General features: G+C 48.7%; 1 protein-coding gene and 1 pseudogene across 3 annotated transcripts in view; one reads left to right on the forward strand and one right to left on the reverse strand.

Moving 5' to 3' along the window:
- LOC126523442 (UPF0462 protein C4orf33 homolog) overlaps positions 1-26,200 on the reverse strand; it is a 288,556-nt gene that overhangs the window by 27,815 nt on the left and 234,541 nt on the right. The gene's annotated exons all lie outside the window — the stretch shown is intronic.
- On the forward strand, positions 22,600-24,926 carry LOC140218903 (uncharacterized; annotated as a pseudogene).

Consider the following 26,200-nt stretch of genomic DNA (forward strand, 5'->3'; position numbering starts at 1 on the left):
ATGTTATCGATGGTTCCATCCGCTGTCTGGCACCGAGCATCGTGTAATTTGATTGCATGTGTGCGCGACACGAATAATGTAGAACTTCATGGAAGCAACGCAGGTCCCAGCGATTGCTCTGGAACATTCCACCACTGATGTATAATAGCCGACGCACTTGACCCACTGATCAGATTTTCTACGATTGCCGACTGTGTTCGCCGCTGTCGCCGTTCTTTGGGTGTAGCCTGCCTTTGAGTGCACAAGTTCGCCCAATAAAACGCTAGTTTCATCTTTCCCAGTTTCGCTGCTTTCTTCACCGTCACTACCATGTGACAATATGTCAGTTGGTGGCGATAACAAATCGGTTGACAGACAGCGCAACAATTTGCTTTTCATGGGCCGTCACCTACATTCGTGTCGTTAGCACTATTCCTGCCTATAAATGAATAATGAACTCGTCAATGATTTGCCGCTAATTAACCTTATATAGTATTTTTTATGCAATAAATAAATTGAGGAAGTAGTAAGTACATTTTATTGGGAGCGAGAGACTCGGCGAAGACACAGCGCCGCGTATCCGATGATGACACACAAAGGCTTTGATAGCAAAAACACGGCATATGACTATGTACAGGTAAGCAAGAAGTGCGAAAGAAAACCGCTGTCTTTCTTTCTCTGCCCATATATATGCATATACATAGTGTGTGCGTACGTGGGTGTACACGACGCTACGTTATGGTAGCACGCCCAAAATACAAAATACTGGATGCATAAACGCCTCCTTCCAACTGAACACTTCTTATGAGGTCCCCATGCCGTGCCCGTTAATATTGTACTTGCTTTTTTTGCCATGACAGCACAATAAATTTATTAAATCATTTCTCTGATTTCATGATAGAAACCCAATAACTGGAGTTCTCTCTATATATATGAAGGCTATCATCCATGAAGCTGAATATTGCTCAAATCAAAGTTTTCTATCTCAGTGTGATGCAAATACAACCCAGAAATAGTGCTACATTTGAACTGCCTCATTTTGCAGAAGGCTCATTCTGCGCGAGAATCTCAGATGACAATGGAGACCATCACTGAGGCCCAAATAATGAGGCCCAAACAAGTTGGTGAGTGTGTTAATGATGTATCAAAAGAATATTTTTTTTTTGATACATCAATTGTTAGTCACATAAGCGCTTTGGGAATTTTCCGTGCAGCAGAAAAGATTGACAGGAAGTACCTTTTTTTTAATCAAGAATCAAACTAGGTATAATGGCGTGTGTTTTGTTAGGATATTGTTCTGGCGTGGTTCTTTTGTGTGACGTCATAGGTAACCACAATAATGAATTTTCCGCGGTCAATTGGCTCAGTGAAAAAGCAAGAAATTGTGCTCTGGAGGAATTCTATGTCATGAAGATTGTTAACGTTCCAGCAACAATATTTATTTACTATATTTTACTATTGTTAAACATTATGCATTTATTGTTGTTCTTTTCTTTTGTTCTTGAAATCACGTACTATTGCAGAAAATAACTTCCTCATTTAGCGAAAATTCCCTTTTTCACGATGGACAAAACTAAATTAGGCATTAAGGGCCTGCAGAAAAAAATAAGTTAAATTGATCATTATATGAATACCCCTTTATTATTGTGATCTACAAAATTTAATTTGAGTAAATATCGTTTGAGGCAAGAAATATAGTTCGAAGTCCACAACCAATCTCACCGGTAGGCACAACTGAACTGCGTCTCCGCTGCAAAACACGTAGCGAGCAGCAATTGCATGCTTGCCGTGCTAATCAACTCAGTATGCATAAATTATATGTTTCTGCTCCCTTATGCGCAGTAAATGCAAGCGACGTATTCTCCGTGACGAAGTTTATTGGACTCGTCCAGCGACAGCCCGAAATACAGTGCTGGTAACGGTAGCCAAGCTCGATCCGTGAACTGGCCGCGCGACACTGTATGCTGATGGGACTTTCCAGTACCATTCTTCTTCCTTACAATCGCCTCCCTGCTGAAAAAAGAACCATCCTGGCGACCTACTACGACGACGAAACGATGGGATCGTAAGAAAGCATGTGTGCTTGAACAATTTTACGTCTCCAGCGATGGCAGACACATGAGGGGGCCAATGGCTCGAGAGTGTAGTTGACAGGCGAAGTTTGCGCAATGATGCGATAAGGACCATCCTATTTCGGTAGTCGTTTCGATGAGTGGCCAGGATTTGTACATGGGACCGTGATCCAAAGAAGGGATTCAGTCGGGAAAGCATGAGCAGGTCGGCCACCGTTACGTCGAACCTTTTGGCAGTCTGCTGTAACGAGCATGCGGGCGAGCTGCCGACATTCCGAAGAATGTCGGCAGCTCGCCCGCATGCTTAGCGGCGGTGGAAACTTGAGTGCACTCTGAAGCATCTGGCTGATATGTAGAAGTGTGTTGATGGTACAGGAAGGTTCATGGTCGTAGAGAAGGACAACCATTTGACGTCGTCTCCGTGGCTACATCAGCTGCTTTCCAAGAACGCGTAAATATTCATCTTCATTGTTAAATAATCTTCGCTGATGCTTTTTTTATTATTCGAAATATAATCACACCTCTTATGTAACACCCCCTGAAATGGGGGCCTTTAACTAAATAAACTGAACTGAAACTCAAAACAGAAAGAATCCGGCTATGGCTTGTTCGGCAGTGCTGCTGGCGCATGTCACGAACTGCAGAAGGAGGTTCTGTAGAACTGCAGAACCATCATAGTCACACTGCGTGTCGGCGTAACATGAAGCACTATGAAGTCCTTGCGGGACCACTAAAATTAAGCTACTTGCATCGCATCGGAAATTTCGGTGGTACACGAGTCCATCTAGAACTACCATATGTGATGCTTGACGGCGGAGCGCACGATACACCGGTAGTCCAACAGGATTCTCTAGAAGGTTCGGAAGAGCAGCCAGTTATGCACGCGTCCTTTTGCTGCTCTGAAATCAAGTCTGCGATGTTCAAAGAAACAACGCTGCGTCACGGGAGAAATGTTGCCGACGTCGGGTGGAACTGGTGGACGAATAAAGCGTTGGTGTCAAAATCTTTGCGTACGGAGCGGTAGACAGCCCTGATGTCTTATCCCTGCAGACGTAGGGCCAATCGCACGAGGCGGCAAGATGGGTCTTTGAGGGACGATAAGCGGCAAAGCGCTAAGTGGTGGTCTCTGACGACGTTGAAAGGTCGACCGTAAAAGCAAGGCCGAAATTTAGCAAGAGCCCACACAATGCCTAAGCATTAATTTTCCCTCACAATATAGTTCACTTCAGCTTTGGTGAGAGTTCGGCTGGTGTAGGCTACGACGTACTCGCCAAAGCCAGGTTCTCGCTGTGCTAGCACTGCACCCATACCGACGGCGCTGGCTTCAGTGTGAATTTCCGTAGGAGCATTCGGATCGAAGGGACGTAAAACTGGCGATGCGGTAAGGAGAAGACCTAAGGTAGTAAATGCGAGGTTACACTCATCTGATCAGGTGGAAAGGTCATTAGCGTCGGCAAGGAGCTGTGTCAGAGTTACAGTGAGGGCAGCAAACTTTCGAACGGATCGCCGAAAATGTGAGCACGGACATAAGTGTCGTTGGCTAAGTAAATTCAGCCACGCCGCGGAGCTAGCATGATCACGAAGTACGCTATGCTTGGAAAGAATACGGCCAATTGTTCTCCACCGAGAACGAACATTTGATTAGGTTAAGCTGCACGCCCCCCTCCCCCCCGCCCCCCATCTCTCGCAACAGAGGTAAAAACTTTTTCCAATCGTTGAAGTTGAGTCTGGAAGATGGGTGCAAGCACCACAACGTCGTCTAAATAATAGAGGCATGTTTGCGACTTGAGCCCCTGAAAAATAGTGTCCATCATCCGTTCAGATGTGGCTGGTGCATTGCAATATCCGAATGGCATGGCATTAAATTTATACAAGCCGTCGAGTGCGACAAATGCGGTCATACAGCAATCACTCTCGGCCATGGACACTTGCCAGTATCGACAGCGAAGACAGAAAGAAGAAAAAAAGAACTTTGGCTTCTAGGCAGTCAAGTGCGTCCTTTGTGCGCGGCAAAAACTAGGCTTCCTTCCGCGTGATCTTATTCAAACGACCACAGTCGACGCAAAATGGGATCGAACCATCTTTCTTGTCAAGAACAATGACTGGGGAGGCCCACAGAGTGTTTGATGGCTGAATAACCCCTCGAGTGAATGTCGGTCATCTGATAACCTCTGTGGTGCTAACCCGGCAAGGTCGCTACCCCAGTGAAGCGTATGGGGCAATGTCAATTCTATGGGAAACACCTGTCGCTAGACCCAAATAATTAGTGTGATAATCAAACGGAAAGTTGGATTCTTGAAAAAGACGCAGAAGATCGTCACACTGCGTCAGAGTAAGGTTACGGTTGATTGATGCGGTAAAACTGTGTGGTGAAGACCTCTAAGGCAAAGGGTCTACAAAGGTGATGTAGGTGGTAGGTGGGTCCCCTTGCGCGTTAAAGAGTAATGCGATGGCTCAGCACGACCGAGGCACTCGCGGCGTAACAAATGAAGCGGGAGCGGCGTTTGTATACAAACACACATGGAAGTGGCACCATAACAAAACTTAAACACATCGAATGACAGAGCAACCATTCGGCGACAGGCGAAAGGGTCAGACGACAATAAAAGGCACACTACCGTCATGTTGGGAGTCGCACGACAAGAGGACAAACACAGACGACCACGGATGTATGTCGGCGTCTTCTGTGAAGACAAGTTTTGCAGAAGGCTGCTCTTCAAATGGCGTGTCACAAAAAGCAAAGAGGCCACCTCGGCGGGCGTGCAGTCAATGACGGCATGATAGCTTGAAAAAAAAATCCCACCCCAAGAGGATTTCGTTGGAACAAGAGGTGAGAACAAAAAAACAACAACAACATAAAGCTCCTCTCCATTGACCACTCGGACTGTGCGGGCTCCTAGTGGCTTATTGTGTTACGTACTGTCTTTGCGTAGCGAAAGACCTGAAATCAACGTCATCACTTTCCGAAGTGTGTGGTAAAGACGGGCATGCGTTACGGAAATAGCGGCTCCTGCGTCTACAAGTGCTAATGTCTGTACTGCATCTACTACCACATCAATCGTGTTAGGAGGGTAAATCGGAGGCCTTGAAGATATCGCAGGGCATGCAGTTCTCGCCTCCCGAACTGCGGTGACCAGTTTTCCTGGGGCCGAGTGTTAGGCCGATGCGTCATGAGCGAAATCCAGCGGCGGCGAGGGGAAGGCGGTCGACGACTGGCGAAAGCGGGTTAGTCCGATGGGCTTATAGAATCGAAACGCGGGTCTAAAGGAGGCGAAGCATGGCGTTAAAATTTTTTTGGCGGGTAGTTGAAAGCCGGTTGCCAGAAGTGCACAGTAGATGGCATCTGGCACCGGCAGAAATTCGCCACGGGACCAGCAACTCTGCAGGAGTAACAAATCGGCTGGTTGTTTGGCGTGCGCCATGGGTTCAGCACGCGGGAATACTGTGGCTCGAACCACGCCAGAGACAGTGATGTTCGCGTGGGTGCATGAAACGCGGCACGGGTCAGCATTGCAGGCGCCGCGGCGACCTGCGCATAGCTGATTCGCGCAGCAACAGGAGTGCTATGAAAAGCAGGAGGAATGCACTCAGCCACTTGACCCTGGATGACATGCTGCAGCTTGGGCTTCAAAAAAAAAAAAAGAGGGTGTCTCTTGTGTCAGAGGCTCCAATGAAATTTGGCGGGCCACCTCGTCACGAAGAAACCGTTTAATGCCCACTATCAGCTAAGAGTAATTGGCCGTAACCGTGAAGAAAGAGAGAGATTCCACCAGTGATTGCGCGAGGCAAGCCGCTGTGCGCAACTCATCATAGCTCTGGCAGAGGATCACTACTTGAGACATAGTGCTGGGGTTCTTTGCCCAGAGCACCGAAAAGGCATTGTTGTCTGCCTACCTTTAAAATATGCCTGATCTTGTCGCTTTCCGCCATTGTCACATCCATGCGCTTGTAGGGATACATGACATCCTCGATGTAACTAGTAAATGTCTGCCCACTCTACTGCACTCGCTATCGCAAACGTTGCTCGACGGAAAACTTGCTAACTGCAGGCCGCCCAGACACGTCCGTGAAGTTTGTCTTGAATGCCACCCAATTTGATAGGTCAGTATCGTGGCTGTGGTACCACAAGTTCTCAACGTCGCCCAGATAGAATATGGCGTTGTTAAGTTTCGTCGCATTGTCTCACTTCTTGTGGCTGCTCAACCTTTCGTAGGTGGCAAGCCGATTCTCCACGTCATGATCTTCGATCCTACTGAAAATGGCAGGGTCGAGCTTACGCAGTGCACCCGAGCAGGCCACGGCTGCCATCGTGCCCGTTCGACGCGGTGAAGGGACTTCCGCCATGGCCGGAATGGACGACAGAGGCCTGCTTCGAAGTTCCATGTTTCAAGGTGTACCCGGCACCTTCACCAAATGTGACGTGGTTTATTGGACTCCTCATGCCGCAATCAGAAACACAGCAGCAGCAACGACAGCTCAGCTAGATCGGCGAACTAGCCGCACGACACGCGATGGCGACAGCGCTTCTAGCATCCCGATGGTCTTCTGGCTCCAAGACATGTGACGACGACGGACATTCCAGCGCCATTATATTTCCTTACATAGTTTGCATTGTTGAAGTGCTGATGCCCCCCTGCGTAGGCTTTACGATAATACCTTTCTGTGATGAAAGTAAACCACGACAGCTTCGAGGTTCGTCGTCAGCACACTACATACTGTGCACAGCGTTGATTCATTATTTTGTAACTGCTGCAGATCAGCAGATTGCGAAATATGGACGAACTTGAATCATCGTCACTCAGCGCGAACCATGTAGTAGCAGACAAATGTCAAGGAACTTCTAGTTTGCCGGATAAACCATGCTGTGAGTGCCGGTGGGCCTGATAAAACGCTGTTTTCGTTCTGGTGTGAAGCAGCAGCGAAAAAATGACCATGCGATTATTCTTCATCTGTATAGAACCGAAGGAGGCTAAGTCAGGCACTATCTGCCTCTCGATAAGGCACACATCTATGCCACGTTCGCCTACTTGGCCGCCTCAGATCCCCTAATTAGAAGTAGTGAACTGACGAACGACCATCGTATACGAGGTATCTATAAGAATTTCAAGTGACTCATCACAAGTTCGCTTGTACAATAGCCACAGTGCATCTGTCTGTCAGAAAATTGGCTAGTGGTACAAAAAGGCATGTTTTTGCCGCCAGTTAGAACGCACACAAAATAAAGACATATAGAAGACAACGTGTCTTCTATGTGTTTTTGAGTGTGTTTCAACGTGTTGTCTTCGACGTGATTTCCTTTCGAGTGTGTTTCAACGTGTTGTCTTCTATGTGTCTCTCTTTTGTGTGTGTTATAACTTGCGGCAGAAACAGGTCTTTTAGCAAGCGCCAACTAGGCCAACAAGCAGTGTTATAGCCAGTAGTGCATATGTGGTCGGCAGTAAAGACAGTTCAGAAACGAAACGCCTGCCGATGAATTTTGTTGTGGACTTCAACATTTTTTCTCAACTCAAACAAAATATACTCGTGTTAAAATTTGCAGAAGATGAAAGCTTGCCGCAAAAAAATGAGCTTTTTTATTTATTTATATCTGGATGGCCTTAAGGTCTCTTTGGGTCTGAGCATCATCAAAAGGTGACTTTCTGGTAGGCTTGAAATCAGTTTTCAGAAAGTGTACTTCGATTCATATTCGAAAATTAGTTTTAGCAGATGTTGCAGCAACGGGAAAAAATAACAAGGAAATGTGGCTGAACACCTTCGGTATGTTGGCGTAAGAACATTTCCGAATACGCGCATATTTTTCGCTTTTTGATTGAGCCAAACAAACGCGCAAAAGTATTAAATGCATTCACTTATGACGGCACATAAACAAAGCAGGACACTAGAATGCTCTAAAATAAGATTTTTCATTGTACCTTGTTTCACACTTTAATTGAAAAAATTACATCCAACCAACTATTGCTTCTTAGCGGAAGCTTCAAAGAGCGCTTACGTCACTAAAATATTTTCACGAGAAAAACAGTTCGGTGAAACGTCATTCACAAAGTCGGCGACAAGCACAAGCTTTCTTAAAAGAATTTGGGATGGTCACCTTTGTGGTCTCATTCGTCTCGCGTGGAATTACTCAAGCGCTAGAAAGGTGTGTCTCAATCCATTGGAGCTGCCTGAATTAGAGAACGGAGGTAACTACTAAGCAAAAACTATTATGTTCCCAGACCGGTTAAGCACGCGAAACTCTTCGTGATTCATCTATGGTTCATTTTTTACTCGAGTGACTAATTTGGCTTTTTAAAAAAAGATACTGTGTACACTTTGTGTTTTGAGTCTCGCCTTCCCTGGCGTTTCCCTTAAGACGAAGTCTCAGCTAAATACCTGACAGCCTATAGATCATCTTGCCCAGCATCGACTATACCGCAATTAATGAAGTTTGTTGCATCTAAAACATTAATGGAAAATCTCGTGACTTTGGAATATTTCAGTTGAGTCTGTCAATTGCTTCTAAATTTTGTGCAGTTATATTCAAAATTGCACAATTAGAAACAGTTTTACGCAGGTAGTTTTATCCACTTTGAATGATTCACAATTTCCAATGCCTAAGTTATGTTCACTGCGCATATTGGTACATCTGAAGTGAAGAAAATTTATGTAATAATCGTTGGGTTCAAACTCGCATCTCTCGCTGCCCAAATGATTGAAAAGCAGCCAGGCACTATCAAAGAGATGCTCAAGCACTTCACTGACATGAATGTGAACTTAAAAAAACAACTTGACGATGTGAAACGGAGTGTCGATGATGTATATGAATGAAACTTTAGGAATGCTTCGGGTGACTAATCAAGAACTGGATGATTTAAAACGAGAGCATGCCGCTTTAAGTGCAGAAAAAGAACGATTGGTACAGTCGCTGGCTAGCACACAGACATAACTTACTGAACTAAAGCAATGCACCAGGAAAAATAATGTGGAGATGAAGGGAATCCGACAGAACCAGAACGAATCGCTGGTGGAAGTGGTTCAAAAAATTGAGAGCGAAATTGGGATCAGTATTGTCTCGTCAGGCATTCACGTCCTTCATCGTGTGCCAACAAGATAAAAAAATCAGCCGGCGATTACGCTTCTTGGTAATGCGATCTTTGAGCGCACTTGCTGCGTTTCTTCAACAACAACCAACCACATACAGAACAAGTAGTGCAGGACGGGGGCGGTTCTGCGCTTCGGACTGGGCAGCACACAACGCGAACCGCCGCTATCGAGCCGGCCCTCCGGCGACGCCTCATTGCACCATGTTATAATGGGTCACCGCCGCGGAGAGGGGGGCATGCTATTATTATTCAATGTTTCTTCCCAGGTGGGATGAGGAAATGGGTGGAGAACAGCGGTATTGAGTAAAAGTCACACTAATTCACTCACAGACTCAATGTGGTCGCGTAAGGTTTGGGTGGGAAGTAGAAGTAAGGGGACGAAACGCTATAATTGTCTTTCGAGTCATCGCAACGGCACTGCGCCTGGTAAGGAGAGTTATACGAAAGAGTAGAGCCGGGAGAAGGACAGCCAGGCGCAAGCACTGCCAGAGGCGAGAGATGCCACTGAGGAACGCGCCCCGCAAACGGGGAAGCGAGAGACATGGCTGAGAGCCGTACAGCCACGCGACGCGGAGCCGGAAGAGCAGAGAGCCGTCGATCACGCGCGAGGCGGTAAGGAGCACATGCGTTGAAACATGAGTTGAAACTGTAAAAAAAGAAAAAAGAAGAAAGAAAAAACGTGAGTGGAAACCCTTTCAACTCATGTCTTCTTTTTTCTTTTTTTTCCTTTTATGTTACTCGCGCACTGATCGCCTGACCGGCTCTTCTAATGCCACAAAAAAAAAAAAAAACATGCGGCGAACGACATCCCTGAATGCTCCCTAACCTCTCGCCTCCCCAACGCCCTCCCCACCGCATCTTTCTTTATTTTTTTATTTCTTCTTCTTTATCTCTTAATATTTTTTCGTCCTGGCGTCGCCCCAATATTTTTTCTTCTTCGCTTTTTTTTCCTTTCTCCCCGCATGCCCACTCTCCCGCTCTTGTCCCCTCGTCTTGGGAACGAAGCTCACAGACGCCGGACGACAGCGCTTATTACCTCTGAACTCTGTCCCTTTAAAACCAGCCGCCAGCAACAAAACCCGCACGCGACCTCACTGCACTAACCCTTTAAAACTAACATGCCGAGGATGACGAGGCCGCCTTTGACGAAGATAGGTCCTCCTCTAGAAAAGTTGGCCAGCCTTTCTGAGGCACCTTATCCCTGTTTACAAACTTTATACCACAGTGTGCTATTCCATCTGTCAGCCCCTTTCTTGATTTTGTACTATGATATAAGTAGAGTTATGTCAGCAGTCATTCCTGAAAGCATTACAGACCATTTCCCGACCCCCTCCTCATATCCATGTACCCTTAAATAAGCTGAACATCAATTTTCATACAACTCGCGGGGCAGAAAGGTGAGACTACCTGAAAGCTAGGAAAATTTAGAAGAACAGAACTTTGCTGCGATCAATCACGCCAACTAAAACCAAGCATATGGATAATTCTCTAATATACTACTTTCCAGCTGTGTTAAACAAAAGACAAGTTCACGTTGAGCCACGTACTTCTCGATTCCTATGTGTTCCTGGACAACGAACGCAATATCCTTAGCGAATAAGCAAAAATGAACATTGGCACAATAAACTGAAACAAAACAGGCAATGATTATTACCGTTCTCTGTATAAGACTGCGCGCAATCTTTCTCTTTCGTTATTGCGTAAGCGAAAGAAAGAATATTAAAATAATGTTACGGGAAGGTTGGGAGTAAAGAAGACTATTTACAATATATACACAAAATGATTAGGACTTGAGACTGACTCCAACTAAATAACTGAATTTTAGTAGCCCGACGTTCCGGAGCCCATTCGGCTCCTTCTTCAGGCGGGTTGTTCTTCGGGGGGTGGCGGTGCGCAGCTTTTAAAGCGTCTTTTGTAAGGAAAGGAAGGGAGAGCACGGGTGGTGGGGAGACACTTCATAGAGGGGAAGGTAGGAGGAAACAAAGGGGGGGGGGGTTGTTGACAACTGCCATGGTGCTGGGATGACCGGTTCTGGGGAGAGTGCCCGCGAGGGTGCCCTTGATGGGAGGCGAGGGGTGGGGGAGGTTACAGGGTCGCGTCGACGTTTCTGTGTTGGTGAAACAAGCGGGAGTCTACCTGGCTGTGCATCCTTTTACTCTTTTCGTCATGTTGCGAAGGACATACACCGAGGGTAGGTTGCCCTTCGCGCGGTTTATGTTATTCGCCGTATTCTGAATTTGCCATGACGCCAGTAGTAGTCTCTTCCGCGAGTTCGTCTCTGTTTGAAGGATTTCAGTTTCCTGGAAAGCAATTTTGTGGCAGCTGCTGGGGTGAGGACCTCTTTAAACATCTATGTATGCTAGCACTCATCATAGATACCTGGGCTCCAGTGTCGGCGAGTGCTTGGACAGGTGCGCCTTCTATTTTAACGTCAATTACACTTCTCCTTGTGGGCACAGACAGAGGATTTCCTGCACTAGTCGGCCATGCAGAACCAGCTCCGAAGGCTGCATTTCCTAGTTTTTCGAAAGGGTGCAGCGAAAGGCCACAGGGGACGAAAAACGACGTGGCTGTGGCGAACGGGAAGATGGGCGACATGTTTGCGGCGAACGAGACTGGTGTCCGCGCGGCGCTGGTGAGCGGTTCTATCACGTGTCCCGAGCAGATTTGTCGACGCTGTCTGACTCGGCGGTGGGCGAAACAGTGCGGGCATTTCCTTCAAGATGGCTTCGGTTGGTCGGCCTGTGAGGTGTTGAGCGCCACGAGTTGCGACAGTATCGGGCGACATGACGAATGCGGAGGCAGGCGAAACATATCGGCTGGTCGTATCCGGTTCTCCACTCAGTTGGGTTGCGATAACGCGGAGAGAAGCGTCGGGGTGGAGCGAAAATAGTAGAAGGGCGTTCGTTCGCTCTTGGATTGGCGACAGCCGAAACAGAATGTAAACCCATATTTTTAAGTTCTTGGCGAACCATGGCTTGTACGAGGGGAACTCAAAATATGGTAGCATCAGGGCTACGCTAACAGAAAGCTGCGGGCGCCATCGCATCCAGTTCATGTCTAACGATTTCTACCACATCCTCTGATGGCGACACATGTTGCTGTGTGGGTTGATCTTCACACGTCGACGTTGCGGCAGTATTGGTATGTCTCGCGAATTGTTGCAATACGCGTCGGCTTTTGGCTTGCTCGAATTGTCGGCACTCTTTAATAATTGCATCAACTGTAGAGCAGCTTTCGCACATGAGCAGATTAAACGCGCCGTCAACAATGTCCTTAAGCACGTGCGCGACCTTCTCAAATTCTGTCATGTCGTGATCGGCTTTACGACAAAGTGCCAGCACGTCCTGGATGTACAAGACATAGGACTCCGTGGGAGATTGGCCAAGGGAGGCTGTCTGTCAATTTCTCTTTGCATTGGTCCAGCTGGTTAGCTTCTCTTCGTGGTTTTCATACCACACCTTTGCCGTGCCTCTTAGGTAGAACGTCGCACGCCACCATCTTGCCATAACAAGATGGTGGCGCGCGACGAGGCGTCATTTTGATCCTGCCAGAACAGAATATCAGCGAGTTATGCTATTATTATTTTGGTCTGCGAGCAAAAGAAGCACGAACGAGGAACTCTGCATCGCGCTCTTCAAGGTTTCATGCGCCTGTGAATACAAGGGTTCCTGGAGATGATCATGACTCCCAAGAAAGAAACCGAGACCACATGCTGACAATGTTCATCCCTGTTCCGACAAAGAGAGGCCAGCCTTAACCAGCTGGGTTTTCCAGATTTTGCGCATCACAGCTTGGGCTGTCCCATGCCACAAGAAGTCATTTGTGCAGTGACCGTGGAGGGCATCCCACAAGTCTTACTCGACATTAGCACCTTTGTCCTGCAGCTTTTCTGCCAGCAGAGCTAACTAGGTGTTCTTGCCGCTCTTCCTGCTGTCAACCACAGCCTTGCCTCCTGGTGAACCCGAATGCCCGACCAGCCCGATACCATCGACGCCGCTCTGCTATCAACCGCACTACCCCTACCGTACTGCTCCGCTCGTCATCTCCGTCTTCTGCGCATCATCCAAGTCTACAAAGACGGCACCAACCACAGTCGATATAAGACGGCGCCAGTGCGACAGTTTCTTCAGTGGGCGTGGGAACATCACTGTCAACATGTCTCACGCTCCGCGCTTTTGCGCATTACAGGTGTTCCTGCCGCTCTTCCTGCTGTCAACCACAGCCTTGCCTCCTGGTGAACCCGAATGCCCGTCCAGCCCGATACCATCGACGCCGCTCTGCTATCAACCGCACTACCCCTACCGTACTGCTCCGCTCGTCATCTCCGTCTTCTGCGCATCATCCAAGTCTACAAAGACGCCACCAACCACAGTCGATATAAGAAGGCGCCAGTGCGACAGTTTCTTCAGTGGGCGCGGGACCATCACTGTCAACAAGTCTCACGCTCCGCGCTTTTGCGCATTACAGGTGTTCCTGCCGCTCTTCCTGCTGTCAACCACAGCCTTGCCTCCTGGTGAACCCGAATGCCCGTCCAGCCCGATACCATCGACGCCGCTCTGCTATCAACCGCACTACCCCTACCGTACTGCTCCGCTCGTCATCTCCGTCTTCTGCGCATCATCCAAGTCTACAAAGACGCCACCAACCACAGTCGATATAAGAAGGCGCCAGTGCGACAGTTTCTTCAGTGGGCGCGGGACCATCACTGTCAACAAGTCTCACGCTCCGCGCTTTTGCGCATTACAGGTGTTCCTGCCGCTCTTCCTGCTGTCAACCACAGCCTTGCCTCCTGGTGAACCCGAATGCCCGTCCAGCCCGATACCATCGACGCCGCTCTGCTATCAACCGCACTACCCCTACCGTACTGCTCCGCTCGTCATCTCCGTCTTCTGCGCATCATCCAAGTCTACAAAGACGCCACCAACCACAGTCGATATAAGAAGGCGCCAGTGCGACAGTTTCTTCAGTGGGCGCGGGACCATCACTGTCAACAAGTCTCACGCTCCGCGCTTTTGCGCATTACAGGTGTTCCTGCCGCTCTTCCTGCTGTCAACCACAGCCTTGCCTCCTGGTGAACCCGAATGCCCGTCCAGCCCGATACCATCGACGCCGCTCTGCTATCAACCGCACTACCCCTACCGTACTGCTCCGCTCGTCATCTCCGTCTTCTGCGCATCATCCAAGTCTACAAAGACGCCACCAACCACAGTCGATATAAGAAGGCGCCAGTGCGACAGTTTCTTCAGTGGGCGCGGGACCATCACTGTCAACAAGTCTCACGCTCCGCGCTTTTGCGCATTACAGGTGTTCCTGCCGCTCTTCCTGCTGTCAACCACAGCCTTGCCTCCTGGTGAACCCGAATGCCCGTCCAGCCCGATACCATCGACGCCGCTCTGCTATCAACCGCACTGCCCCTACCGTACTGCTCCGCTCGTCATCTCCGTCTTCTGCGCATCATCCAAGTCTACAAAGACGCCACCAACCACAGTCGATATAAGAAGGCGCCAGTGCGACAGTTTCTTCAGTGGGCGCGGGACCATCACTGTCAACAAGTCTCACGCTCCGCGCTTTTGCGCATTACAGGTGTTCCTGCCGCTCTACCTGCTGTCAACCACAGCCTTGCCTCCTGGTGAACCCGAATGCCCGTCCAGCCCGATACCATCGACGCCGCTCTGCTATCAACCACACTACCCCTACCGTACTGCTCCGCTCGTCATCTCCGTCTTCTGCGCATCATCCAAGTCTACAAAGACGCCACCAACCACAGTCGATATAAGAAGGCGCCAGTGCGACAGTTTCTTCAGTGGGCGCGGGACCATCACTGTCAACAAGTCTCACGCTCCGCGCTTTTGCGCATTACAGGTGTTCCTGCCGCTCTTCCTGCTGTCAACCACAGCCTTGCCTCCTGGTGAACCCGAATGCCCGTCCAGCCCGATACCATCGACGCCGCTCTGCTATCAACCGCACTACCCCTACCGTACTGCTCCGCTCGTCATCTCCGTCTTCTGCGCATCACCCAAGTCTACGATGGCGTCACCAACCACAGTCGATATAAGAAGGCGCCAGTGCGACAGTTTCTTCAGTGGGCGCGGGACCATCACTGTCAACAAGTCTCACGCTCCGCGCTTTTGCGCATTACAGGTGTTCCTGCCGCTTTTCCCGCTGTCAACCACAGCCTTGCCTCCTGGTGAACCCGAATGCCCGTCCAGCCCGATACCATCGACGCCGCTCTGCTATCAACCGCACTACCCCTACCGTACTGCTCCGCTCGTCATCTCTGTCTTCTGCGCATCACCCAAGTCTACGATGACGTCACCAACCACAGTCGATATAAGAAGGCGCCAGTGCGACAGTTTCTTCAGTGGGCGCGGGACCATCACTGTCAACAAGTCTCACGCTCCGCGCTTTTGCGCATTACAGGTGTTCCTGCCGCTCTTCCTGCTGTCAACCACAGCCTTGCCTCCTGGTGAACCCGAATGCCCGTCCAGCCCGATACCATCGACGCCGCTCTGCTATCAACCGCACTACCCCTACCGTACTGCTCCGCTCGTCATCTCCGTCTTCTGCGCATCATCCAAGTCTACAAAGACGCCACCAACCACAGTCGATATAAGAAGGCGCCAGTGCGACAGTTTCTTCAGTGGGCGCGGGACCATCACTGTCAACAAGTCTCACGCTCCGCGCTTTTGCGCATTACAGGTGTTCCTGCCGCTCTTCCTGCTGTCAACCACAGCCTTGCCTCCTGGTGAACCCGAATGCCCGTCCAGCCCGATACCATCGACGCCGCTCTGCTATCAACCGCACTACCCCTACCGTACTGCTCCGCTCGTCATCTCCGTCTTCTGCGCATCATCCAAGTCTACAAAGACGCCACCAACCACAGTCGATATAAGAAGGCGCCAGTGCGACAGTTTCTTCAGTGGGCGCGGGACCATCACTGTCAACAAGTCTCACGCTCCGCGCTTTTGCGCATTACAGGTGTTCCTGCCGCTCTTCCTGCTGTCAACCACAGCCTTGCCTCCTGGTGAACCCGAATGCCCGTCCAGCCCGATACCATCGACGCCGCTCTGCTATCAACCGCACTGCCCCTACCGTACTGCTCCGCTCGTCATCTCCGTCTTCTGCGCATCATCCAAGTCTACAAAGACGCCACCAACCACAGTCGATATAAGAAGGCGCCAGTGCGACAGTTCCTTCAGTGGGCGCGGGACCATCACTGTCAACAAGTCTCACGCTCCGCGCTTTTGCGCATTACAGGTGTTCCTGCCGCTCTTCCTGCTGTCAACCACAGCCTTGCCTCCTGGTGAACCCGAATGCCCGTCCAGCCCGATACCATCGACGCCGCTCTGCTATCAACCACACTACCCCTACCGTACTGCTCCGCTCGTCATCTCCGTCTTCTGCGCATCATCCAAGTCTACAAAGACGCCACCAACCACAGTCGATATAAGAAGGCGCCAGTGCGACAGTTTCTTCAGTGGGCGCGGGACCATCACTGTCAACAAGTCTCACGCTCCGCGCTTTTGCGCATTACAGGTGTTCCTGCCGCTCTTCCTGCTGTCAACCACAGCCTTGCCTCCTGGTGAACCCGAATGCCCGTCCAGCCCGATACCATCGACGCCGCTCTGCTATCAACCGCACTACCCCTACCGTACTGCTCCGCTCGTCATCTCCGTCTTCTGCGCATCACCCAAGTCTACGATGGCGTCACCAACCACAGTCGATATAAGAAGGCGCCAGTGCGACAGTTTCTTCAGTGGGCGCGGGACCATCACTGTCAACAAGTCTCACGCTCCGCGCTTTTGCGCATTACAGGTGTTCCTGCCGCTTTTCCCGCTGTCAACCACAGCCTTGCCTCCTGGTGAACCCGAATGCCCGTCCAGCCCGATACCATCGACGCCGCTCTGCTATCAACCGCACTACCCCTACCGTACTGCTCCGCTCGTTATCTCTGTCTTCTGCGCATCACCCAAGTCTACGATGACGTCACCAACCACAGTCGATATAAGAAGGCGCCAGTGCGACAGTTTCTTCAGTGGGCGCGGGACCATCACTGTCAACAAGTCTCACGCTCCGCGCTTTTGCGCATTACAGGTGTGTAACGTTCTTTCCATGTATGCCAGAAGGAGCGACGACCGTTTCCTATTATTGCTCCCGCGCCCACGAGTGCTCCGTGATATTGCTGTTGATTGCTTTTCAATGGGTGTTTTATTACTATGCTCTGGAGATGTTGAGTCGAACCCAGGACCCCCGACTCGTTCTCAGTCCTTGGCTGACCTACAATCCTTGCCTGATGAGCCAGGCGAACAGATGAAAGTCATATTTCAAGTTCTAAAAGATCTTCAGGCTTGATTCGTGCAAGCAGCAAAAAGCCAGTCCGATATAGTAACTGACATTAAAGCCATCAAAGCCAGTCAAAAAAATATTGAAGTCAAAATTGGCGCCATCGAAAAAAGACTAGATGACCTAGAATATAAAACGGACTCACTTGACTAAATTGATCACGAAATAGCCACCATCCAGACCTCGGTACAGTCGCTGTCAATCAATTCTGCTTCTTTGCAATCACGGCAGATTGAAGTTGAAGATCAATCACGACGCTGCAACCTCATTTTTTAGGGTTTAGATGACCACCGGGAATCGCGGGTTGAGTCGGAAGAAAAAATTAAAGTAGTTTTGGCTGACGCACTTGACACTCTTCCGCATTCAGCCATTGAACGCGCTCATCGCCTAGGTCAATATTCGCCCGGAAAACAACGTCCGATCATTGTAAAATTTGCTAACTTTAAGATAAAAGAGATAGTCCTCTCTGCCTGAGAAAAGCTGAAGGAAAAGAAACGTCACAGTTAATGAAGATTACTCACCTGCTACACGTCACGCTCGAACCTGCTACACGTCACGCTCGAAAGAAATTAACAGAGTTTGCCAAAAGTGCATCCGACGGAGGTCCGTATTAGCTCCGATATAACAAATTACTAATGAATAAGAAATACTACATGTATGATCCCGAATCTAACTGCGTTAACGAGCATACGAAGCAACCGCCATCACATGATAGTCATCCTACTAACTCTGTTAAACAGCACGCGCAGAAACCGCCCTCAGCTGATAATCCCGCCAGTACGGCTCACGGCAGTCCGTAGGGACGCGCGAGGGGATGTGGACGCTCTTTTTCGCAGATATCCGTTCTTTTTACTAACATCCGCAGTATCATCAGCAAACGTGACTGCCATAACTCCGCCATCGACACCTGCAGCGCTGATATCATAGTACTAACTGAAACCTGGTTGCGTCCTGAAATTCGAGACCACGAACTTTTTCTCATTGCAAATAATTTCTCTATCTATCGCAGCGATCGCATTGGGCGACAAGGAGGAGGCGTACTGCTCGCTATCACGAAAAATTTCGCTTCACAGTGCATCCACGTCAACACCCCTTTAGAAACTGTCTGGGCATGCATCGCCCAAAATCATAAAAAAGTTATTATTGGGGTCTGTTATCGGCCCCCTACCTATACACAGAACTTCGTAAATGAATTACACGATGTTGTTAACATCGTTTCATTCCGTTACCCAAACTGCCCATTACTTTTGCTTGGTGATTTTAATATGTCAAACATAACCTGGTCTAACACTGTCCCCACGATACACCCACCTTCCATGCTAGGTAAAGAATTTTTAGAAATGTGCTCCGCTTTTTCTCTCGAACCGCTTGTAACTGAACCAACTAGAGCCACAGACTCTGCTGCTAATGCCCTTGATCTTGTTCTCACTTCACAGCCCGACCTAGTTTCCAACATCACTCACGTTCCAGGAATGAGCGACCATTCTTACTCTTTTTTCACTAAAATCTCGCACAACCTAAACATGCCAAAAGAACTGTAACCATCCGTAATTACAATAAAGCAGACTTTGCCACGATTAATAGAGAATTATGGTCATTCCCTGATGTTTTCCTCCAGGATTTCGACAGCCGTACAGTAGAAACTAACTGGGCAATCTTCGCAGAAAAAGTGACTTACCTAACCAACAAGTACATTCCCATTCGCATCGTAACTAGCAAGTCAGACGCTCCCTGGTATAATGTTCATATAAGACGCTTATCAAATAAAAAGAGTCGATTTTACAGGTCGGCAAAGTTTTCCTCGAGTGAAGCTCGTTGGAGTGCCTACCACTTGGCTTCAAGCGAATATGTATCAGGGCTGAGAAACGCCAGAAACAATTGTTTATGTCACACGCTGCCGTCCATGTTAACAAATGATACCAAGAAATTCTGGCGCGTTATTAACCAAAAAGATGATGACACCATAACTCTTGTAGATAACTCTGGGAATGCCATACCCTGTGATCATATCGCATCCGTCCTCAATTAAACATTTATCCAAAACTTTTCTGTAACCTAAAATGTTTTCCCACCCACTGCACCTTGTTATAATTACCAGGCTATGTTTCCAATTACAATTTAACCCTGTGGCATTGAAACCGTGATTAAATCGTTGCGTCTCTCCTCTGCTCCTGGCCATGACCTAATTTCCGTGAAATTTTTGCACAGCACTGTTGTTTATTCATCTATTTTACTAGCAAAACTTTTTCGACAATCGCTTGACACAAGATACCTGCCCCTTGATTCGAAAGTCGGTAAGGTAATACCACTTTATAAATCAGGTGACAAGCATTCTCCTCTCTATTATCGGCCTATTTCACTAACCAGTATCCCATGCAAAATATTAGAACATATCTTATATTCACAGCTTGCTAACTTTCTTGAGTCAAACTCATTTTTTTCAAGTTCACAGCATGGCTTTCGAAAAACATATTCTTGTGAAACGCAGCTGGCTTCCTTCATACGTAAGCTACACCTAATTCTTGATACTCGTTCAATGGCAGATTGCATTTTCCTAGACTACTCCAAAGCTTTCTATAAAGTGACTCACAAACTGCTACTTCACAAACTACAGCTCATGAACATTGACCCCAAACTTCTTGGTTGGATTGAGTGTTTCCTTAAAAACCATTCGCAATACGTGTCAGCTAATAATCTTAACTCTCACTCAAACCTTGTCCTTTCCGGCGTCCCACAAGGCTCCATCCTCGGGCCTCTTCTTTTTCTAATCTACATCAACGATTTGCCTTCTTCGGTTTCCTCTCATATCCATTTATTTGTGGATGACTGCGTAATCTTCAGACAAATAACAAGCAGTGACGATGTAACCGCTTTTCAGACTGACCTGAACGCTATTTTATTGTGGTGTAAAGCATGGCTAATGGAACTTAACATCACAAAATGTAAATCTCTTCGCGTATCAAGAACTTGCAACAGTATCCCCACTTATTCCTTAGATCATGTCCTCTTAGAATCGGTAAGTTCATACACGTACCTTGGTGTACACATCACTTCTACTCTCACTTGGTCTGCACATATCACATACATAATTAACAATGCTAATCGTATGCTTGGTTACACCCGCCGCAAACTTTCTAAAGCGCCCTCATCCCTCAAACTGCTGTTGTACAAAACGTTAATACGTCCGAAACTAGAGTACGCCGCATCCATCTCGGACCCTCATCATGAAAACCTAATAGATTCACTAGAAATGGTCCAAAATAACTCGGTTCGCTTCATTCTTTCCAACTATAACAGTACCGCTAGCATATCTTCAATGAAATCAAGCCTTAATCTACCATCCCTAGCCTCACGTCGCAAAGCGTTTTGTATCTGTCTGTTCCATAAGATGTTTCATCATCCACACCTGCGTAGCGAATTAATCCCTCCCCCACGTCACCTATCATCGCGATTAGATCATGCCTACAAGGGCGGTGTCCCATTTTGTAGAACTAACGCTTTCTTCTAGTCATTTATACCTCGTGCAGCAGCAGAGTGGAATCGCCTTCCCGCACTGACAGCCACCATCAAAGATTACCAGCTTTTCAAGAACGCCTTAGCTAATATTGTATGTGTAGACACACCTGTTAAATTTTTATTGCAATACTCCTATTCCTTGTATCACATTTCCTATTTTTTCTTGTTTTGTATGCCTGTAACCACTCCCCTCTCCAATGCCAATGGCCCTGAAGGTACATGAAATAAATAAATAAATAAACAGGTTAGCTAGCATTAGCGTAGGGTATCTGTTGATTCCACTCACGCATTCGTACATGGCCACCCACTTTTCAACGTCGGCGCCATCGTTCCCGCAGAAAGTTCCAGAACCCTTGGGTTGCGCAACGAGAACTGAAGGGGACAGCGACGTAGCATGCGACGGTGACGTAGGAGGCGGCAACGACGTTGATCCCGAGTGCTCACTGTCGTTCATGGTGCGGAGGGTGATGCGAAGTCAACTGCGGAGCTCTGTTTCCAGCCGTGGTACCACGCACCTCTCACCCATATGTTACGGGGATGTTGGGAGTATAGAAGATCGTATTTACAATATATATAAAAAATGGGTCAGAGTATTTAAGATGGCTGACCACCAACAACACGCAGCAACCAGCGTCCCGCGATCTTCTTCTTCGTCTCTTCCTTCACTCTTCCGTAACAATACATTATTAAAAGCAAAGTAAATTCTATAGAAATTTGGCAAACAGTGAATTCAGTCAATACCTTAAGAAAACAAAACAGTATGCTTCCCGCCAGCAGCGCATTAGGCAGTACTGACGCAGATCTTGCCGAATCATTTAATGAGTACTTTGTGTTTATGGCTGCAATTACCCAATGCTACCATACAGGGTGCCCGCGATATAGAATTTGTTTCTTTTTTAGCTTCTTCGCAAATAAACACATTGTTTTCACTGAAATAACACCAGCGGAAATCTTAAATACCCCAAGGCTTAGGCCATCAAACAAGGCCACGGGTCACCATAGGTCTATCTGTAAGCTTACTCAAAAACAACACCGACATCTTGAGTCCAGCGCTTGCAAACGTGTTCAATAAATCCGTTCTATCGGCTCCATACCCTGAGGAGCTCAAAATCAGAAGAGTGGTAGCAATATGCTAAGCAGATAACCCAAATGACTTAGCGAACTATCGACCCATAACTATTTTATCATGTATTATTACGCTCTTCGAAAAACTAATTGCAAAGCATCTCACAAGCTATCTTGAAAAATACTGCATACTTTCAAACGCACAACACCGTTTTGGACGTGGTTACTCTGTTGCAACTGCAGTAAGTTCGCTAACAGAAACTATAAACCAAGCACTTCACAAGAGCTACTTCGCACACGGCGTATTCTTGGTTATTAGAAAAGTGTTTGACTCGGTAGATCACGGTATACTATTGATACATGCATCTTGCGTGTTTCTTGTGGACCTTAACAAGATCTTCAGCTGCTCCGTCTGGCCGAGAGACAGGTGCGCCGCAGCTACGAAGGTGCGCGGCGTCGCTGTCGCAGTCCCCGCTCCCGAGGACTTCGCCCAACGACTCGCACCCTCGTGAGATCAAGTAAGTGCAGCCCCGCCCCTCGTCATGGAGGTAGTAGAGATTGAAGGCACGGAAATAGCCCCCGAAGAAGTTACCGTTGAAGCATGGTGGCTTGTCAGCCACCGTAAGCAACGACAGACTACGCAGGCATCATCCCTACTCATACACGGATTCCTCCGTGCAAGAGCAAGCGCACGCACCGAGAGTACCGAGCAGTCCGCACTACGCCGGCGCGCACCACGGCAACCACGACTTCCGAAGAATGATATCAAGATCGTCATACGCCCAAGAGTCGGTTTCAACGTGTCCAAACTAGGAGACGCCCAGATACGCAGCTCAATACTACAGATCACGGGCATTACAACCAAAGAAGCAGAGGACGACATTTACCGCTCATGCACGGATAATAACTTCATTGTAGTTACCACGCCAATGATGTCTAACGCCGAAAAATACTGTCGCATCCGCAGTCTCCCCATCGGAGCAGTCCGCTACGCTGCCACAGCATACGTCACACCGCCGGAGGACACAGCCAAAGGTGTCATACATGACATCCCTTCATATGACACGGAAGAAGACATTACCAACAGTCTCGTTTACAAGAAGAACCCTACGATTCTGCAGGCCCGACGCATGGGCAATACTAATTCAGTGCTCATCGTATTCGACGGAAAGCAAGTACCGTACCATGTCTACTACCGCGGAGCAGAATACAAATGCTATCTACATAAGAAGCGCATTGAGGTCTGCGACATCTGCGGGACCTTCGGCCACAGGGCCGATGTATGCCCCACTCCAACCCAGAAGAAATGCAAGAGCTGTGTCACCGTAAATCCGCCGGCTAATCACCCCTGTCACCCTTGCTGCCCGCTCTGCGGCAAAGACCACCCGACTGGTGATAAGTCCCGCCATCGCCGCTTCCAGACACCACCTCCTACTGCAACGACGATGGGAACGCCTACGACTGGGACAACAAGGAGCTGACCAGGAGACGGGGCCATCGACTTCTGCAAATGGAGACTCAGCTCTGCCAACACCGAAGTCAACACTACAACCGCAGGCTCCCGAACGCAGCAATTCACGAGGACGCAGTCGGTCTCGTGAACGCAGCCGCTCCCGAGGTCGCAGTCAGTCACAAGGACGCAGTCACTCCTGGAGCGGACCGGATTCAACACCGCCGCAGCAGCAAGGAAACGCAAGCCTTAGAACGACCACAGTTAAAGTGCAAGACGCACCCCCCAAGGTAAGCTGGGCCAGGATTGTCTCCCACACAGGTCACACCACACAACCTATAGCAACCCCAGTGAACACAGTTAGTGACGCTACCATGCACAGCTTCATGCAGGAGCTCCGATCCTTACGTGCTGAGATACAAGAACTCAAGACAAAAAACGCTAATCTCAAATCACAACTTGCAGACACGCAACCCAAACATTTACCATCAAATGGAGACATCCTTCCTGTCCCTGCAATAGATTGCCCGCAAACCACCCAACAACCAACCTCGCACAAACGCAAAGCTCTCGAACCAATCTCAAAGGCGGCAACACCAGCATACACTTCAGAAGGAAATGTCAACTGTGAGGCCCTCACTGAGCTGCAACAGCGGATAGAACGCCACCTCAACGAAGCATTAGATTGTAATCTTGGCACATTGCTCGACGCCTGCATTGCAAAGGCTCTCGAACGCGCAATGGACAACCTCCTTACGGCGAAACTAGAAACGCTACTACTGCCCAGAATTGAGCAAGCCTTTGCGGAAAGCGAACAACAGCGACAGAAAAACACGGACGACACGCGCAAAGTGCTTCAAGACATGGTCACGACTTTGGCTCAAAATCACAACACCCGTTTGACAGAATTGGAAAACACCCTACTCCGTCCCAGAGCAGGTCCCCTAAAGAAGCCATACTCGCGTCCCGACAAAGATGGCTGCGAGTAATCCAGAACATGTTACCTACTGCATTTGGCAGTGGAACAGCCGGCGCTTCCGGCTAAAGCGAGCACACTTAGAGCAATACATTACCTCTCTCGCACCGCATACTTCCCCCGATGTTATCGCATTACAAGAGACCGGAGAAGCGGCTAAGCTGTCGGGATACGCGGCATACACCGCAGTTTGCAATGATAACCGCAGGCCCCAAGTAACCACACTAGTTAAGCGAAACATTCCGGTTATACAGCATCACACTGGCATTGATACAGCAGCCCACATTTTTCTGGAGATCATCCCGTCTGCAAGGCGCAAGCAACAGAGCCTCTTCATCCTCAATGTGTACAGCAGCCCCAGAGAACAACATAGGTTTCTACGACTTTTCACCAAAGCAGATCAAGTAGCTAGGGGAGCCCCCCTGCTCATCGAGGGGACCTAAACGCCCCTGCGGTGGCATGCGGATACCCAATGGACCGCCGAAAGGGAAGACAACTTTGGCTTGACGGACAGGATCTAGGTCTTACTCTTGTCACGCATCCAACTTCTCCCACTCGTATGGGAAACAGCGTTAGCAGAGATACTACTCCGGACTTGACATTCGCAAAACGAATTCCACAAGCAGACTGGATCAACACACAAGACAACTTGGGCAGCGACCACTATTTAATCCAAACAACAGTTCGAGCGGGCCCGCGAAAGCCTAAGGGTCGTCAACTCCGCATAACGAACTGGGACGCTTTCCGGCAGGCCAGAGCCCTCACCCCTTTCTCGGGTACCCAACCTCCTTTCGAAGATTGGGTCGCATCCGTGCTGCAAGACGCGAGCAAAGCCACTAAATTGGTGCCTGAGGAAGCCAATCTGCAGGAGGCAGATAGCAAGTTACTGCATATGTGGGAAGCCCTCGCCAGTCTGCAACGCAGATACAAACACAACAAGCTCAACCGAACGCTCAGAAAACGTATTAGTACTCTCACCCTTCAAATCGAAGACTATGCACAACAACTTACTCGTCAAAATGGGCACAGCACATGCGACAGCATGGAGCGGCAACCAAACCTGCCCAAAACGTGGAATATCCTCCGTTGCCTCCTCGATCCAGCTAACAGCAAGAACACACAACAGCACAACTTGCAAAAAATTATTCGCACCCATCCGGGCACGGACGCACAAGTTCTTCAAGAATTGATAGACCGATACATAGGACCTCAACCTACTACACCCGCTCCAGCATACACAGGCACCGATAACGACCACCTGGACGCGCCCATAGAAGCAGCAGAATTACGTGAAGCCATCCTAGCACTCCGCCCTAGCTCAGCCCAGGGAGCTGATGGCATTACAAAGGAAATGCTTCGCAACCTAGATGAGGATTCTATACTAGCCCTCACAGCTTATGTTAAAGCATACTGGGAAAGTGGAAACCTGCCCTCACAATGGAAAGAAGCCAAAATTATTATGATTCCCAAACCTGGGAAGCGCCTCCTACTCGAAATCCTCCGCCCTATCTCCCTGACTTCATGTGTCGGAAATGTCCTCGAACACGTCATCCTCACACGCTTACACAGACCATGGTTGGCTTCCGCCCAAAACTTTCTGCTGAAGATATTGACACGTGTACTTATCTTTATCGGGCGACCACGTTTCGCCGCTTAACAACTCTAATCGCACAGCGACGGACGCGCCTGCATGTATCCGACGTTTCTGGAAAGTTAT

This window comes from Dermacentor andersoni, chromosome 6 (assembly GCF_023375885.2).
Source record: "Dermacentor andersoni chromosome 6, qqDerAnde1_hic_scaffold, whole genome shotgun sequence".
Taxonomy (NCBI): Eukaryota; Metazoa; Arthropoda; class Arachnida; order Ixodida; family Ixodidae; genus Dermacentor; species Dermacentor andersoni.